We start from the raw sequence: 17,046 nt of genomic DNA, 5'->3' as shown, positions 1-17,046 counted from the left end.
GCTTTCTATCTGTCTCAGTTTTCTATCTCTCTCTGTTTTCTACTTGTCTCTGTTTTTCTATCTGTCTCTGTTTTCTATCTGTCTCTATTTTTCTTTGTCTTTTTGTTTTCAATCAGTCTCTGTTTTTCTAACAGTCTCTGTTTTATATCTGTCTTTGTTCTTCGATCTGTCTCTGTTTTCTATCTGTCTCTGTTTTCTATCTCATTCTGTGTTCTATCTGTCTCTGTTCTCTCTCTCTGTTTCCTATGTCTCTCTGTTTTCTATCTGTCTCCGTTTTTCTACCTCTCTCTGATTTTCTATCTCTCCCTGCTTTTTTTTATGTGGCTCTGTTTTACACTCTGTCTCTGTTCTTGTATCTGTCTCTGGTTTCCTATCTGCCTCTGTTTTTATATCTGTCTCTGTTTTCTTTCTCCCTCTCTTTTCTATCTGTCTCTGATTTATCTGTCTCTGTTTTCTATCTGTCTCTGTTTTTCGATCTGTCTCTGTTTGCTATCTGTCTCTGTTTTCTATCTGTCTCAGTTTTTCAATCTGTCTCTGTTTTCTTTCTCTTTCTGTTTTTCTATCTCTCTCCATTTTCTATATCTCTCTGTTTTCTATCTCTCTCTTTCCTATCTGTCTCCGTTTTTCTACCTCGCTCTGTTTTTTATCTTTCTCTGTTTTTCTATCTGTCCCTCTTTTTCTATCTCTCTCTGTTTTTGTATCTGTCTCTGTTTTCTATCTGTCTCTGCTTTTCTACCTGTCTCTGTTTTTCTATCTCCCTATGTTTTTCTATCTCCTTCTGTTTTCTTTCCCTCTCTGCTTTCTATCTGTCTCAGTTTTCTATCTGTCTCTGCTTTCTATTTGTCTCTGTTTTTCTATCTGTCTCTGTTTTCTATCTTTCTCTATTTTTCTTTGTCTCTTTGTTTTCAATCTGTCTCTGTTTTTCTAACATTCTCTGTTTTATATCTGTCTTTGTTCTTCGATCTGTCTCTGTTTTCTATCTGTCTCTGCTTTCTACCTGTCTCTGTTTTTCTATCTGGCTCGGTTTTTCTATCAGTCTCTGTTTTATATCTGTCTCTGTTCTTCGATGTGTTGCTGATTTCTATCTGTCTCTGTTCTTATATCTATCTCTGGTGTCTGTCTCTGTTTTCTATCTGTCTCAGTTTTTCTATCACCCTATTTTTCTGTCTCCCTTGGTTTTCTATCCCTCTCAGCTTTCTATGTAATTCTGTTTTCTATCTTTCTCTGTTTTTCTATCTGTCTCTGTTTTCTATCTCATTCTGTGTTCTATCTGTCTCTGTTCTCTATCTCTGTTTCCTGTCTCTCACTGTTTTCTATCTTTCTCCGTTTTTCTATCTCTCTCTGTTTTTCCATCTCTCCCTGTTTTTTTATGTGGCTCTGTTTTTCTATCTGCCTCTGTTTTTATATCTGTCTCTGTTTTTTTTATCTGTCTCTCTTTTTCTATCTCTCTCAGTTTTTCTATCTGTCTCTCTTTTTCTATCTCTCTCTGTTTTTCTATCAGTCTCTGTTTCCTATCTGTCTCTGCTTTTCTACCTGTCTCTGTTTTTCTATCTCCCTATGTTTTTCTATCTCCTGTTTTCTTTCCCTCTCTGCTTTCTATCTGTCTCAGTTTTCTGTCTGTCTCTGCTTTCTACTTGTCTCACTTTTTCTATCTGTCTCTGTTATCTATCTGTCTCTAATTTTCTTTCTCTCTCTGTTTTCTATCTGTCTCTGTTTTGCTATCAGTCTCTGTTTTATATCTGTCTTTGTTCTTATATCTGTCCCTGTTTGCTATCTGTCTCTGTTTTCCATCTGTCCCCGTTTTTCCATTTCCCTATGTTTTTCTATCTCCCTAGGTTTTTCTATCTACCTAGGTTTTCTGTCCCACTCTGCTTTCTATCTCATTCTGTTTTCCATCTGTCTATGTTTTTCAACTGTCTCTGTTTTCTATCTCATTCTGTTTCCTATCTGTCTCTGTTCTCTCTCTCTGTTTCCTATGTCTCTCTGTTTTCTATCTGTCTCCGTTTTTCTATCTCTCTCTGTTTTTCTATCTCTCCCTGTTTTTTTGTGTGGCTCTGTTTTTCTATCTGTCTCTGTTCTTATATCTGTCTCTGTTTTTCTATCTGCCTCTGCTTTTATATCTGTCTCTGTTTTCTTCCTCCCTCTCTTTTCTATCTGTCTCTGATTTATCTGTCTCTGTTTTCTATCTGTCTTTGTTTTTCGATCTGTCTCTGTTTGCTATCTGTCTCTGTTTTCTATCTGTCTCAGTTTTTCAATCTGTCTCTGTTTTCTTTCTCTCTCTGTTTTTCTATCTCTCTCCGTTTTCTATCTCTCTCAGTTTTTCTATCTGTCTCTCTTTTTCTATCTCTCTCTGTTATTCTATCAGTCTCTGTTTTCTACCTGTCTCTGCTTTTCTACCTGTCTCTGTTTTTCTATCTCCCTATGTTTTTCTATCGCCTTCTGTTGTCTTTCCCTCTCTGCTTTCTATCTGTCTCAGTTTTCTATCTGTCTCTGTTTTCTACTTGTCTCTGTTTTTCTATCTGTCTCTGTTTTCTATCTGTCTCTATTTTTCTTTTTCTCTTTGTTTTCAATCTGTCTCTGTTTTTCTAACAGTCTCTGTTTTATATCTGTCTTTGTTCTTCGAACTGTCTCTGTTTTCTATCTGTCTCTGCTTTCTACCTGTCTCTGTTTTTCTATCTGGCTCGGTTTTTCTGTCTCTGTTTTTATATCTGTAAATGTTTTTTCTATTTCTCTCTTTTTCGTATGTCCATCCGTTCTCTATCTGTCTCTGTTTTCTATCTGTCTCTGTTTTTCTCTCTCTCTCTGATTTTCTGTCTCTCCCTGCTTTTTTTATGTGGCTCTGTTTTACTATATGTCTCTGTTCTTATATCTGTCTCTGATTTTCTATCTGCCTCTGTTTTTATATCTGTCTCTGTTTTTTATCTGTCTCTCTTTTTCTATCTCTCTCAGTTTTTCTATCTGTCTCTCTTTTTCTATCTCTCTCTGATTTTCTATCTGTCTCTGTTTTCTATCTGTCTCTGCTTTTCTACCTGTTTCTGTTTTTCTATCTCCCTATGTTTTTCTATCTCCTTCTGTTTTCTTTCCCTCTCTGCTTTCTATCTGTCTCAGTTTTCTATCTGTCTCTGCTTTCTATTTGTCTCTGTTTTTTCTATCTGTCTCTGTTTTCTATCTGTCTCTATTTTTCTTTGTCTCTTTGTTTTCAATCTGTCTCTGTTTTTCTAACAGTCTCTGTTTTATATCTGTCTTTGTTCTTCGATCTGTCTCTGTTTTCTATCTGTCTCTGCTTTCTACCTGTCTCTGTTTTTCTATCTGGCTCGGTTTTTCTGTCTCTGTTTTTCTATCTGTCTCGTTTTTTCTATTTCTCTCTTTTTCGTATATCCATCCATTCTCTATCTGTTTCTGTTTTCTATCTGTCTCCGTTTTTCTATCTCTCTCTGATTTTCTATCTCTCCCTGCTTTTTTTATGTGGCTCTGTTTTACTATATGTCTCTGTTCTTATATCTGTCTCTGCTTTTCTATCTGCCTCTGTTTTTATATCTGTCTCTGTTTTTTTATCTGTCTCTTTTTCTATCTCTCTCAGTTTTTCTATTGTCTCTCTTTTTCTATCTCTCTCTGATTATCTATCTGTCTCTGTTTTCTATCTGTCTCTGCTTTTCTACCTGTCTCTGTTTTTCTATCTCCCTATGTTTTTCTATCTCCTTCTGTTTTCTTTCCCTCTCTGCTTTCTATCTGTCTCAGTTTTCTATCTGTCTCTGTTTTCTACTTGTCTCTGTTTTTCTATCTGTCTCTGTTTTCTATCTGTCTCTATTTTTCTTTGTCTTTTTGTTTTCAATCAGTCTCTGTTTTTCTAACAGTCTCTGTTTTATATCTGTCTTTGTTCTTCGATCTGTCTCTGTTTTCTATCTGTCTCTGCTTTCTACCTGTCTCTGTTTTTCTATCTGGCTCGGTTTTTCTATCAGTCTCTGTTTTATATCTGTCTCTGTTCTTCGATCTGTTGCTGATTTCTATCTATCTCTGTTCTTACATCTATCTCTGCTGTCTGTCTCTGTTTTCTATCTGTCTCAGTTTTTCTATCACCCTATGTTTCTGTCTCTCTTGGTTTTCTATCCCTCTCAGCTTTCTATCTCATTCTGTTTTCTAACTGTCTCTGTTTTTATATCTGCCTCGTTTTTTCTAATTCTCTCTTTTTCCTATGTCCATCCGTTCTCTATCTGTCTCTGTTTTTCTATCTGTCTGTTTTCCATCTGTTTCTGTTTTCCATCTGTCTCTGTTTTTCTAACTGTCTCTGTTTTCCATCTGTCTCTTTTTTTTCTATCTTTCACTCTTTTCTATCTGTCTCTGTTTTCTATCTCTCTCTTTTTCTCAATCTGTCTCTGTTTTCTATCCATCTCTCTTTTCTATCTGACTCTGTTTTCTATCTCTCTCTGTTTTGCTATCTGTCTCTGTTTTTCTATCTGTCTCTGTTTTCTATCTCATTCGGTGTTCTATCTGTCTCTGTTCTCTCTCTCTCTGTTTCCTATCTCTGTTTTACTATCACTCTCTGTTTTCTAGCTCTCTGTGTTTTTTTTTATCTCTCTATTCTCTAACTGTTTCTGTTTGTCTATCTCTCCCTCTTTTCTATCCCTCTTTTTTTCCTATCTCTCTCTGTTTTCTATCTGTCTCTGTTTTCTATCTGTATCTGTTTTTCTATTGTCTCTGTTTTTCTATCTGTCTCTGTTTTCTATCTCATTCTGTTTTCTATCTGTTTCTTTTCTCTCTCTCTGTTTTCTATCTCCCTCTGTTTTCTATCTTTCTCCGTTTTTCTATCTTTCTGTTTTTCTATCTCTCCCTGTTTTTTTTTATATGCCTCTGTTTTTCTATCTGTCTCCGTTTTCTATCTGTCTCTGTTCTTCTAAATGTCTCGGTTTTTTCTATCTGTCTCTGTTTTTATATCTGTCTCTGTTTTCTTTCTCCCTCTCTTTTCTATCTGTCTCTGTTTTCTATCTGTCTCTGTTTTCTATCTGTCTCTGTTTTTCTATCTGTCTCTGTTTTTCTATCTGACTCTGTTTTTATATCTGTCTCTGTTTTCTTTCTCCCTCTCTTTTCTATCTGTCTCTGATTTCTATCTGTCTCTGTTTTTCTATCTATCTCTCTTTTTCTATCTGTCTCTGATTTCTATCTCATTCTGTGTTCTATCTGTCTCTCTTCTCTCTCTCTGTTTCCTATCTCTCTCTGTTTTCTATCTGTCTCAGTTTTTCTATCTCTCTCTGTTTTTCTATCTCTCCCTGTTTTTTTATGTTCCTCTTATTTTCTATCTGTCTCTGTTCTTATATCGATCTCTGTTTTTCTATCTGCCTCTGTTTTTATATCTGTCTCTGTTTTCTTTCTCCCTCTCTTTTCTATCTGTCTCTGATTTCTACCTGTCTCTGTTTTTCGATCTGTCTCTGTTTGCTATCTGTCTCTGTTTTCTATCTGTCTCAATTTTTCAATCTGTCTCTGTTTTCTATCGCTCTCTGTTTTCTATCTGTCTCTGTTTTCTATCTGTCTCTGTTTTTCAATCTGTCTCTGTTTTCTATCTGTCTCTATTTTTCTTTCTTTCTCTGTTTTCTATCTGTCCCTGTTTTTCTATCAGTCTGTGTTTTATATCTGTCTTTGTTCTTCGATCTGTCTCTGTTTTCTATCTGTCTCTGTTCTTATATCTGTCTCTGTTTGCTATCTGTCTCTGTTTTCTATCTGTCTCAGTTTTTCTATCTCCCTATGTTTTTCTATCTCCCTAGGTTTTCTGTCCCTCTCTGCTTTCTATCTCATTCTGTTTTCTATCTGTCTCTGTTTTTCTATCTGTCTCTGTTTTCTATCTCTCTGTGTTTTTCTATCTGTCTCCGTTTTCTATCTCTATCTATTTTCTATCTTTCTCTGTTTTCTATCTGTCTCTGTTTTTCTAACTGTCACTGTTTTCTATCTCATTCTGTTTTCTATCTGTCTCTGTTTTCTCTCTCTGTTTTTCTATCTCTCTACGTTTCCTATCTGTCTCCATTTTTCTATCTCTCTCTGTTTTTCTATCTTTCTCTGTTTTTGTATCTGTCTCTGTTTTTCTATCACTCTCTGTTTTTCTATCTGTCTCTGTTTTTATATCTGTCTTTGTTTTCTTTCTCAGTCTCTTTCCTATCTGTCCCTGTTTTATATCTGTTGCTGTTTGCTATCTGTCCCCGTTTTTCTATGTGTCTCCGTTTCCAATCTGTCTCTGTTTTCTATCTGTCTCTGTTTTCTATCTGTCGAAGTTTTTCTATCTGCCTCTGTTTTTCTATCTGTCTCTGTTTTCCTATCTGTCTCTTTTTTTCTATCTGTCTCTGATTTCAATCTGTCTCTGTTCTTATATCTGTCGCTATTTTTCTATCTGTCTCTGTTCTTATATCTGTCGCTATTTTTCTATCTGTCTCTGTTTTTATATCTTTCTCTGTTTTCTTTCACCCTCTCTTTTCTATCTCCCTCTGTTTGCTATCTGTCTCTGTTTTCACCTGTCTTAATTTTTCAATCTTTCTCTGTTTTCTATCTCTCTCTGTTTTTCTATCTGTCTCCGTCTTCTATCTGTCTCTGCTTTCTATCTTTCTCTGCTTTCTATCTGTCTCTGTTTTCTCTCCCTGTTTTTCTATCTCTCTCTGTTTCCTAACTGTCTACGTTTTTCTATCTCGCTCTGTTTTTCTATCTGTCTTTGTTTTTCCATCAGTCTCTGTTTTTCTATCTGTCTCTGTATTTATATCTGTCTCTGTTTTCTTTCTCCCTCTCTTTTCTATCAGTGTCTGATTTCTATCTGTCTCTGTTTTTCGATCTGTCTCTGTTTGCTATCTGTCTCTGTTTTCTATCTGTCTCAATTTTTCAATCTGTCTCTGTTTTCTATCGCTCTCTGTTTTCTATCTGTCTCTGTTTTCTATCTGTCTCTGTTTTCAATCTGTCTCTGTTTTCTATCTGTCTCTATTTTTCTTTCTTTCTCTGTTTTCTATCTGTCTCTGTTTTTCTATCAGTCTGTGTTTTATATCTGTCTTTGTTCTTCGATCTGTCTCTGTTTTCTATCTGTCTCTGTTCTTATATCTGTCTCTGTTTGCTATCTGTCTCTGTTTTCTATCTGTCTCAGTTTTTCTATCTCCCTATGTTTTTCTATCTCCCTAGGTTTTCTGTCCCTCTCTGCTTTCTATCTCATTCTGTTTTCTATCTGTCTCTGTTTTTCTATCTGTCTCTGTTTTTCTATCTGTCTCTGTTTTCTATCTCTCTGTGTTTTTCTATCTGTCTCCGTTTTCTATCTCTATCTATTTTCTATCTTTCTCTGTTTTCTATCTGTCTCTGTTTTTCTAACTGTCACTGCTTTCTATCTTTCTCTGCTTTCTATCTGTCTCTGTTTTCTCTCTCTGTTTTTCTATCTCTCTCTGTTTCCTAACTGTCTACGTTTTTCTATCTCGCTCTGTTTTTCTATCTGTCTTTGTTTTTCCATCAGTCTCTGTTTTTCTATCTGTCTCTGTATTTATATCTGTCTCTGTTTTCTTTCTCCCTCTCTTTTCTATCAGTCTCTGATTTCTAACTGTCTCTGTTTTTCGATCTGTCTCTGTTTGCTATCTGTCTCTGTTTTCTATCTGTCTCAATTTTTCAATCTGTCTCTGTTTTCTATCGCTCTCTGTTTTCTCTCTGTCTCTGTTTTCTATCTGTCTCTGTTTTTCAATTTGTCTCTGTTTTCTATCTGTCTCTATTTTTCTTTCTTTCTCTGTTTTCTATCTGTCTCTGTTTTTCTATCAGTCTGTTTTTTATATCTGTCTTTGTTCTTCGATCTGTCTCTGTTTTCTATCTGTCTCTGTTCTTATATCTGTCTCTGTTTGCTATCTGTCTCTGTTTTCTATCTGTCTCAGTTTTTCTATCTCCCTATGTTTTTCTATCTCCCTAGGTTTTCTGTCCCTCTCTGCTTTCTATCTCATTCTGTTTTCTATCTGTCTCTGTTTTTCTATCTGTCTCTGTTTTTCTATCTGTCTCTGTTTTCTATCTCTCTGTGTTTTTCTATCTGTCTCCGTTTTCTATCTCTATATATTTTCTATCTTTCTCTGTTTTCTATCTGTCTCTGTTTTTCTAACTGTCACTGTTTTCTATCTCATTCTGTTTTCTAACTGTCTCTGTTTTCTCTCTCTGTTTTTCTTTCTCTCTATGTTTCCTATCTGTCTCCATTTTTCTATCTCTCTCTTTTTTTCTATCAGTCTCTGTTTTTCTATCTGTCTCTGTTTTTATATCTGTCTCTGTTTTCTTTCTCAGTCTCTTTCCTATCTGTCCCTGTTTTATATCTGTTGCTGTTTGCTATCTGTCCCCGTTTTTCTATGTGTCTCCTTTTCCAATCTGTCTCTGTTTTCTATCTGTCGAAGTTTTTCTATCTGCCTCTGTTTTTCTATCTGTCTCTGTTTTCCTATCTGTCTCTGTTTTTCTATCTGTCTCTGATTTCAATCTGTCTCTGTTCTTATATCTGTCTCTATTTTTCTATCTGTCCCTGTTTTTATATCTGTCTCTGTTTTCTTTCACCCTCTCTTTTCTATCTCCCTCTGTTTGCTATCTGTCTCTGTTTTCACCTGTCTTAATTTTTCAATCTTTCTCTGTTTTCTATCTCTCTCTGTTTTTCTATCTGTCTCCGTCTTCTATCTGTCTCTGCTTTCTATCTTTCTCTGCTTTCTATCTGTCTCTGTTTTCTCTCTCTGTTTTTCTATCTCTCTCTGTTTCCTAACTGTCTACGTTTTTCTATCTCGCTCTGTTTTTCTATCTGTCTTTGTTTTTCCATCAGTCTCTGTTTTCCTATCTGTCTCTGTATTTATATCTGTCTCTGTTATGTTTCTCACTCTCTTTTCTATCTGTCCCTGTTCTCTATCTGTCTCTGTTTTCTATCTCTGTTTTTCTATCTCTCTCTGTTTCCTAACTGTCTACGTTTTTCTATCTCGCTCTGTTTTTCTATCTGTCTCTGTTTTTCTATCTGTCTCTGTTTCCAATCTGTCTCTGTTTTCTATCTTTCTCTGTTTTTCTATCTGTCTCTGTTTTTCTATCTGGCTCTGTTTTTATATCTGTCTCGTTTTTTCTATTTCTCTCTTTTTCCTATGTCCATCCGTTCTCTATCTGTCTCTGTTTTTCTATTTGTCTCTGTTTTCCATTTGTCTCTGTTTTCCATCTGTCTCTGTTTTTCTAACATTCTCCGTTTTCCATCTGTCTCTTTTTTTTCTATTATTCACTCTTTTCTATCTGTCTCTGTTTTCTATCTTTCTCTGTTTTATATCTGTCTCTGTTTTCTTTCTCACTCTCTTTTCTATCTGTCTCTGTTTTCTATCTTTCGCTGTTTTATATCTGTCTCTGTTTTCTTTCTCACTCTCTTTTCTATCTGTCTCTGTTTTCTGTCTGTTGCTGTTTTCTATTTGTCTCTGTTTTTCTATCTGTCTCTGTTTCCAGTCTGTCTCTGTTTTCTATCTGTCACAGTTTATCTTTCTGTCTCTGTTTTCTATCAGTCTCTGTTTTTTTATCTGTCTCTGTTTTTCTATCTGACCCTGTTTTCTATCTCTCTCTGTTTTGCTATCTGTCTCTGTTTTTCTATCTGTCTCCGTTTTCTATCTCATTCGGTGTTCTATCTGTCTCTGCTCTCTCTCTCTCTCTGTTTCCTATCTCTGTTTTACTATCACTCTCCGTTTTCTAGCTCTCTCTGTTTTTTTTTATCTCTCTATTCTCCAACTGTTTCTGTTTGTCTATCTCTCCCTCTTTTCTATCCCTCTTCTTTTCCTATCTCTCTCTGTTATCTATCTGTCTCTGTTTTCTATCTGTATCTGTTTTTCTATTGTCTCTGTTTTGCTATCTGTCTCTGTTTTTCTATCTGTCTCTGTTTTCTATCTCATTCTGTTTTCTATCTGTTTCTTTTCCCTCTCTCTGTTTTCTATCTCTCTCTGTTTTCTATCTTTCTCCGTTTTTCTATCTTTCTGTTTTTCTATCTCTCCCTGTTTTTTTTATATGCCTCTGTTTTTCTATCTGTCTCCGTTTTCTATCTGCCTCTGTTCTTCTATATGTGTCTGTTTTTTATATCTGTCTCTGTTTTCTTTCTCCCTCTCTTTTCTATCTGTCTCTGTTTTCTATCTGTCTCTGTTTTCTATCTGTCTCTGTTTTTATATCTGTCTCTGTTTTCTTTCTCCCTCTGTTTGCTATCTGTCTCTGATTTCTATCTGTCTCTGTTTTTCTATCTATCTCTCTTTTTCTATCTGTCTCTGTCTTCTATCTCATTCTGTGTTCTATCTGTCTCTCTTCTCTCTCTCTGTTTCCTATCTCTCACTGTTTTCTATCTGTCTCAGTTTTTCTATCTCTCTCTGTTTTTCTATCTCTCCCTTTTTTTTATGATCCTCTTATTTTCTATCTGTCTCTGTTCTTATATCTATCTCTGTTTTTCTCTCTGCCTCTGTTTTTATATCTGTCTCTGTTTTCTTTCTCCCTCTCTTTTCTATCTTTCTCTGATTTCTATCTGTCTCTGTTTTTCGATCTGTCTCTGTTTGCTATCTGTCTCTGTTTTCTATCTGTCTCAATTTTTCAATCTGTCTCTGTTTTCTATCGCTCTCTGTTTTCTATCTGTCTCTGTTTTCTATCTGTCTCTGTTTTTCAATCTGTCTCTGTTTTCTATCTGTCTCTATTTTTCTTTCTTTCTCTGTTTTCTATCTGTCTCTGTTTTTCTATCAGTCTGTGTTTTATATCTGTCTTTGTTCTTCGATCTGTCTCTGTTTTCTATCTGTCTCTGTTCTTATATCTGTCTCTGTTTGCTATCTGTCTCTGTTTTCTATCTGTCTCAGTTTTTCTATCTCCCTATGTTTTTCTATCTCCCTAGGTTTTCTGTCCCTCTCTGCTTTCTATCTCATTCTGTTTTCTATCTGTCTCTGTTTTTCTATCTGTCTCTGTTTTTCTATCTGTCTCTGTTTTCTATCTCTCTGTGTTTTTCTATCTGTCTCCGTTTTCTATCTCTATCTATTTTCTATCTTTCTCTGTTTTCTATCTGTCTCTGTTTTTCTAACTGTCACTGTTTTCTATCTCATTCTGTTTTCTATCTGTCTCTGTTTTCTCTCTCTGTTTTTCTATCTCTCTATGTTTCCTATCTGTCTCCATTTTTCTATCTCTCTCTGTTTTTCTATCTTTCTCTGTTTTTATATCTGTCTCTGTTTTCTTTCTCAGTCTCTTTCCTATCTGTCCCTGTTTTATATCTTTCACTGTTTGCTATCTGTCCCCGTTTTTCTATGTGTCTCCGTTTCCAATCTGTCTCTGTTTTCTATCTGTCGAAGTTTTTCTATCTGCCTCTGTTTTTCTATCTGTCTCTGTTTTCCTATCTGTCTCTGTTTTTCTATCTGTCTCTGATTTCAATCTGTCTCTGTTCTTATATCTGTCGCTATTTTTCTATCTGTCTCTGTTTTTATATCTGTCTCTGTTTTCTTTCACCCTCTCTTTTCTATCTCCCTCTGTTTGCTATCTGTCTCTGTTTTCACCTGTCTTAATTTTTCAATCTTTCTCTGTTTTCTATCTCTCTCTGTTTTTCTATCTGTCTCCGTCTTCTATCTGTCTCTGCTTTCTATCTTTCTCTGCTTTCTATCTGTCTCTGTTTTCTCTCTCTGTTTTTCTATCTCTCTCTGTTTCCTAACTGTCTACGTTTTTCTATCTCGCTCTGTTTTTCTATCTGTCTTTGTTTTTCCATCAGTCTCTGTTTTTCTATCTGTCTCTGTATTTATATCTGTCTCTGTTATGTTTCTCACTCTCTTTTCTATCTGTCTCTGTTCTCTATCTGTTTCTGTTTTCTATCTGTCTCTGTTTTTCTATCTGTCTCTGTTTCCAATCTGTCTCTGTTTTCTATCTTTCTCTGTTTTTCTATCTGTCTCTGTTTTTCTATCTGGCTCTGTTTTTATATCTGTCTCGTTTTTTCTATTTCTCTCTTTTTCCTATGTCCATCCGTTCTCTATCTGTCTCTGTTTTTCAATTTGTCTCTGTTTTCCATTTGTCTCTGTTTTCCATCTGTCTCTGTTTTTCTAACATTCTCCGTTTTCCATCTGTCTCTTTTTTTTCTATTATTCACTCTTTTCTATCTGTCTCTGTTTTCTATCTTTCTCTGTTTTATATCTGTCTCTGTTTTCTTTCTCACTCTCTTTTCTATCTGTCTCTGTTTTCTGTCTGTCGCTTTTTTCTATTTGTCTCTGTTTTTCTATCTGTCTGTTTCCAGTCTGTCTCTGTTTTCTATCTGTCACAGTTTATCTTTCTGTCTCTGTTTTCTATAAGTCTCTGTTTTTTTTATCTGTCTCTGTTTTTCTATCTCTCTCTGTTTTCCTTCTGTCTCTGTTTGTCTATCTGTCTCTGTTTTCCATCTGTCTCTTTTTTTTCTATCTTTCACTCTTTTCTATCTCTCTCTGTTTTCTATCTGTCTCTGTTTCTCCATCTGTCTCTGTTTTCTATCCATCACTCTTTTGTATCTGACTCTCTTTTCTATCTGTCTCTGTTTTGCTATCTGTCTCTGTTTTCCATCTGTCTCTGTTTTTCTAACTGTCCCTGTTTTCCATCTGTCTCTTTTTATTCTATCTTTTACTCTTTTCGTTCTGTCTCTGTTTTCTATCTGTCTCTATTTCTCAATCTGTCTCTGTTTTCTATCCGTCTCTCTTTTCTATCTGACTCTGTTTTCTATTTGTCTCTGTTTTGCTATCTGTCTCTCTTTTCTACCTGTCTCTGTTTTACTATCACTGTCCGTTTTCTAGCTCTCTCTGGTTTTTTTATCTCTCTCTTTTCAAACTTTCTCTGTTTGTCTATCTCTCCCTCTTTTCTATCTCTCTTTTTTTCTATCTCTCTCTGTTCTTCTCTCTGTCTCTGTTTTCTATCCGTCTTTGTTTTCAATCTCTCACTGTTTTCTGTCTCTCTCTGTTTTCTATCTGTCTCTGTTTTTCTATCTATCTCTGTGTTGCTATTTGTGTCCTTTTTTCTATCTGTCTCTGTTTTCTATCTCATTCAGTTTTCTATCTGTCTCGGTTTTCTCTGTTTTTCTATCTCTATCTGTTTCCTATCTTGTCCGTTTTTCTATCTCGCTCTGTTTTTTCTATCTTTCTCTGTTTTTCTATCTGTCTCTGTTTTTCTATCAGTCTTTGTTTTTTATATCTGTCTCTGTTTTAATATCTGTCTCTGTTTTCTTTCTCATTCTCTTTTCTATCTGTCTCTCTTTTTCTAACTGTCTCTGTTTTTCTATCATTCCCTGTTTTCTATCTCTCTTTTTTCAATCTTTCTGTTTTACTATTTGTCTCTCTTTTCCATCTGTCCCAGTTTTTCTATCTTTCTCTGTTTTTCTATATGTCTCTGCTTTCCATCTGTCTCTGTTTTTCTATCTCTCTGTTTTCTATGTCTCTGTTTTCTATCTCTCTCTGTTTTCTATTTGTCTCTGCTTTCTACCTGTCTTTGTTTTTCTATCTCTCTGTTTTCTCTCTGTCTCTGTTTTTCTACATGTCTCTGTTTTCTATTTATCTCTGTTTTTTCTACCTTTCTCTGTTTTTCTATCTCTATCTTTTTTTATCTCTCTCTGTTTTCTATCTGTCTCTGTTTCTCTATTTGTATCTGTTTTCTATCTGTCTCTGATTTCTATCTCTCTTTTATTTTCTGTCTCTGTTTTCTATCTCTCTCTCTGTTTTTCTATCTCTCTGTTTTTCTATCTGTCTCTGTTTTTCTACCTGTCTCTGTTTTTCTATTTGTCTATTTTTTCTACCTGTCTCTGTTTTTCTACCTGTCTCTGTTTTTCTATCTTTTTTGCTTTTCTATCTCACTTTATTTCTGTCTCTCTCTGTTTTTCTCTCTTTTTTCTCTCTCTCTCTCTGTTTTCCTCTCTCTATATTTTTGAACTCCACCTCTGTCTCTGATTCTCTGTCTCTACTCCTGTGTGTTTGCGTATGCGTGTGTGACTCTGTTTTCTACCTCTCTCTCTCTCTCTTTCTCACCCCCACCCAGACAGCTACCCGCTAAACCCAAACCCCCCCCCCCCGCCCACCGCATTGAAACCGTGTGCTGAAACTTTGCCTTACATGGCGTTAGGGTGGATCCTGTTTAATCCTGGGGTGTTCCATCAGACATTTAGGATTTGTACAGCTCCAGCTCCAGGGATTCTGCAGTGATATATGCCAGATGGGGGGTAAGAGGTGGGTTTGGGGGGTGCAGGTGGGTTGGCATTGGTGGTGCCGGCTGACTGGCGGTTGGCCTGCTGAGGTGGTGGGCGTGGATGAGGGGGGCTTGGGAAGGAGAACTGTGCCTGCGTTGCCCCAATCGGTCCCCGGGCGTGTGCCGGCATTGCGGAGACTCCGCCCACCCTAGCGGTGTTCCCTTGCATCAGACGGACTCCGTAGAGATGTCGGGCTCAATTACCCACGCTGAGCGTGCGGCCGGTCACACGCGAGCAGCTGCTCTGTGAATTTTCCTGGTGAGGCTAGAATTTTAGGCTCTGCTCAATGTCCATCATGGCCACACGTATTTCACTGAGAGCCGAAATGTAGTTTTCCCCCTCTACCGGGTGAGGAAGGTATGGGAGGGAGGCGGTGTTGCATGGGGGGAGGGGGGTTGCATTGGAGAGGGGCTTTTGCGTGGGGTGAGGGGGGTTTGCGTTGTGGAGGTGGTGTTGCGTGTGGTGAGAGGGGTGTTGCGTTGGGGAGGGGGTGTTGCATGGGGGGAGTGGGGGTTGCGTTGGGTAGGGGGTGTTGCGTGGGGGGAGGGGGTGTTGCATTCAGGAAGTGGGTGTTGTGTGGGGGGAGGGGGGTTGTGTGGGGTGAGGGGGTTTTGCATGGGGTGAGGGGGTTTGTGTTGGCGGGTGTTGCGTGGGTGGAGGGCTTGTTGCATGGGGGAGGGGCTTTTGTGTGGGGGGAGGGAGGTTGCATTGGGGCGGGGCTGTTGCTTGGGGGTAGGGGGTGTTGCGTGGGTGAGGTGGTGTTGCATAGTAGATGGGGTTTCATGTTGGGGGAGGGAGCGTTGCGTGGGGGAAAGGAAGATCTCCCATGCAAGAAATTGGACTGGGAGCAGACCATTCGGCCCCTCAAGCCTGCTCTGTCCCACTCCCTTTCCCACCGCCCACTCCCTCAATTCCCCCCACCGACTCCCCAACCCCAACCACCCCCCACCAACCACCCCACACCACCCCCCCCCCCCCCCCCCACCGCCAGACTCTCTCAGCTCAGTCCTAAGTGGTCGAAATCCTGACCCAACCCCTCCCCAATCCCCCCCCCCACCTCACCCCCCCCCTCGATTCCCCCAGCCAGGAGCAGGAGTGGACCAATCGGCCCCTCGAGCCTGCTCTCCCATTCAATAAGATCGTGGCTGACCTGATTGTAACCTCCTCAACCCCACATTCCTGCCTCTCCTCCCCACCCCCCACCCTGATAACCCATTGCTCCTCCTTGTCAATCAGAAATCCATCCACCTCGGCCTTAAAAACATTCAGAGACTCTGCTTCCACCGTCTTTCGAGGAAGAGAGCTCCACCCCCTCGGAGAGAAAACGTTTCTCCTCATCTCTGTCTTAAATGAGTGACCCCTTATTTTTAAACAGTGACCCCCCCCCACCCCCCAACCCCAGTTCTAGATTCTCCCACAAGAGGAAATATCCTCTCCAGATCTACCTTGTTGAGACCCCCCTCAGGATCTTATAGGTTTCGATCGAGTCTCCTCTCACTCTTCTAAACTCCAGCGGATACAAGCCCAGCCTGTCCGACCTTTCCTCATGAATTGGTTCAGAATCTTCCCTCAGCGACGTCACCTCCCATCATCTGAAACTCCAGTGAGCTCAGGCACAATTTACTTGGCCTCTCGTGCCTCTCTCTCTACCCCCCACTCCTTTATTAAATTTAAGAATGATGACTCCAAGCTCACCTTTCCCCCACCCTGGTACCCCCCCTGATATCAGACAGAAAGAGAGAGTCAGGGAAAGAGAGACACATACACACACACACACACACGTGCGCACACACTCTCTCACTCTCTCTCTCTCTCACATACACACACAGAGAAAGACAGATGACAAAGACAAAGATAGAAAGAGATAAAGTGACAGAGGAAGAATGAAAGAGAGTCAGAGAGAGAGAGAGAGCCAAAGGGAGAGAGAGACAGAGAGAAAGAGAGGGACAGAAAGAGACATAAAGAGAGTCACAGTGACAGAGAGAGATAGATTCAGAAAGAGAGAAAAAGGGATTTAGGAAGAAAGGTGGAGTCAGGGAGAGACCAAGACAGAGAGCGAGAGAGAGAGAGCGAGACAGAGAGTGAGGGAGGCACAGAAAGAGAGAGAGAGAGAACAAGGGAGACAAAGAAAGGCTGATAGAGACAGAGAGAGAGAGACAGGCAAACAGAGAGAGATTGAAAGAAACAGAGAGAAAGGGCAGAGGGAGAGGGATAGAGGGAGAGGGAGAGAGAGAGAGAGGGACAAAGAGTGGAACAAAGAGTTGGATAGAGAGATGGACTGAGGGAGCGGGACAGAGGGAGGGATAGAAAAAGAGATAGGGAGAAAGAAAGAGAGACAGAAAGAGAGAGAGGGGGGGAGAGAGACAGAGGGAGAGAGAGTCAGAAGGAGCGAGGTAGAGGGAGAGAGAGCGAACGAGGGGCAGAGAAAGAGAGAGAGGGGGATGGAGAGAGACACAGAGAGGGAGAGAAAAAGAAATGGAGAGTGAGAGAGAGACAGAGAGAGAGAGATAGAGAGAGAAGGATGGAGGGAGAGACAGAGAGGGAGAGATAAAGAAATGGAGAGCAAGAGAGAGAGAGACAGAGAAAGAGATGGAGAGACAGACAGCGACAGAGAGAGAGAGACAGTGACAGAGAGAGACAGAGACAGAGACAGAGGTGGAGTGAGAGAGGCTGAGAGAGAAGAACAGAGAGAGAGAGGCAGAGAGAGAGAGAGACAGAGAGACAGAGAGAGAGACAGAGGCGGAGTGAGAGAGGCTGAGGGAGAAGAACAGAGAGAGTCAGAGAGAGAGAGAGGCAGAGAGAGAGAGAGACAGAGGCGGAGTGAGAGAGGCTGAGAGAGAAACAGAGAGAGAGAGATAGCGATA

The sequence above is a fragment of the Carcharodon carcharias genome, chromosome Y, assembly GCF_017639515.1.
Source record: "Carcharodon carcharias isolate sCarCar2 chromosome Y, sCarCar2.pri, whole genome shotgun sequence".
In the NCBI taxonomy this organism is placed as follows: domain Eukaryota; kingdom Metazoa; phylum Chordata; class Chondrichthyes; order Lamniformes; family Lamnidae; genus Carcharodon; species Carcharodon carcharias.
Note: the sequence above shows the minus strand (reverse complement) of the source record.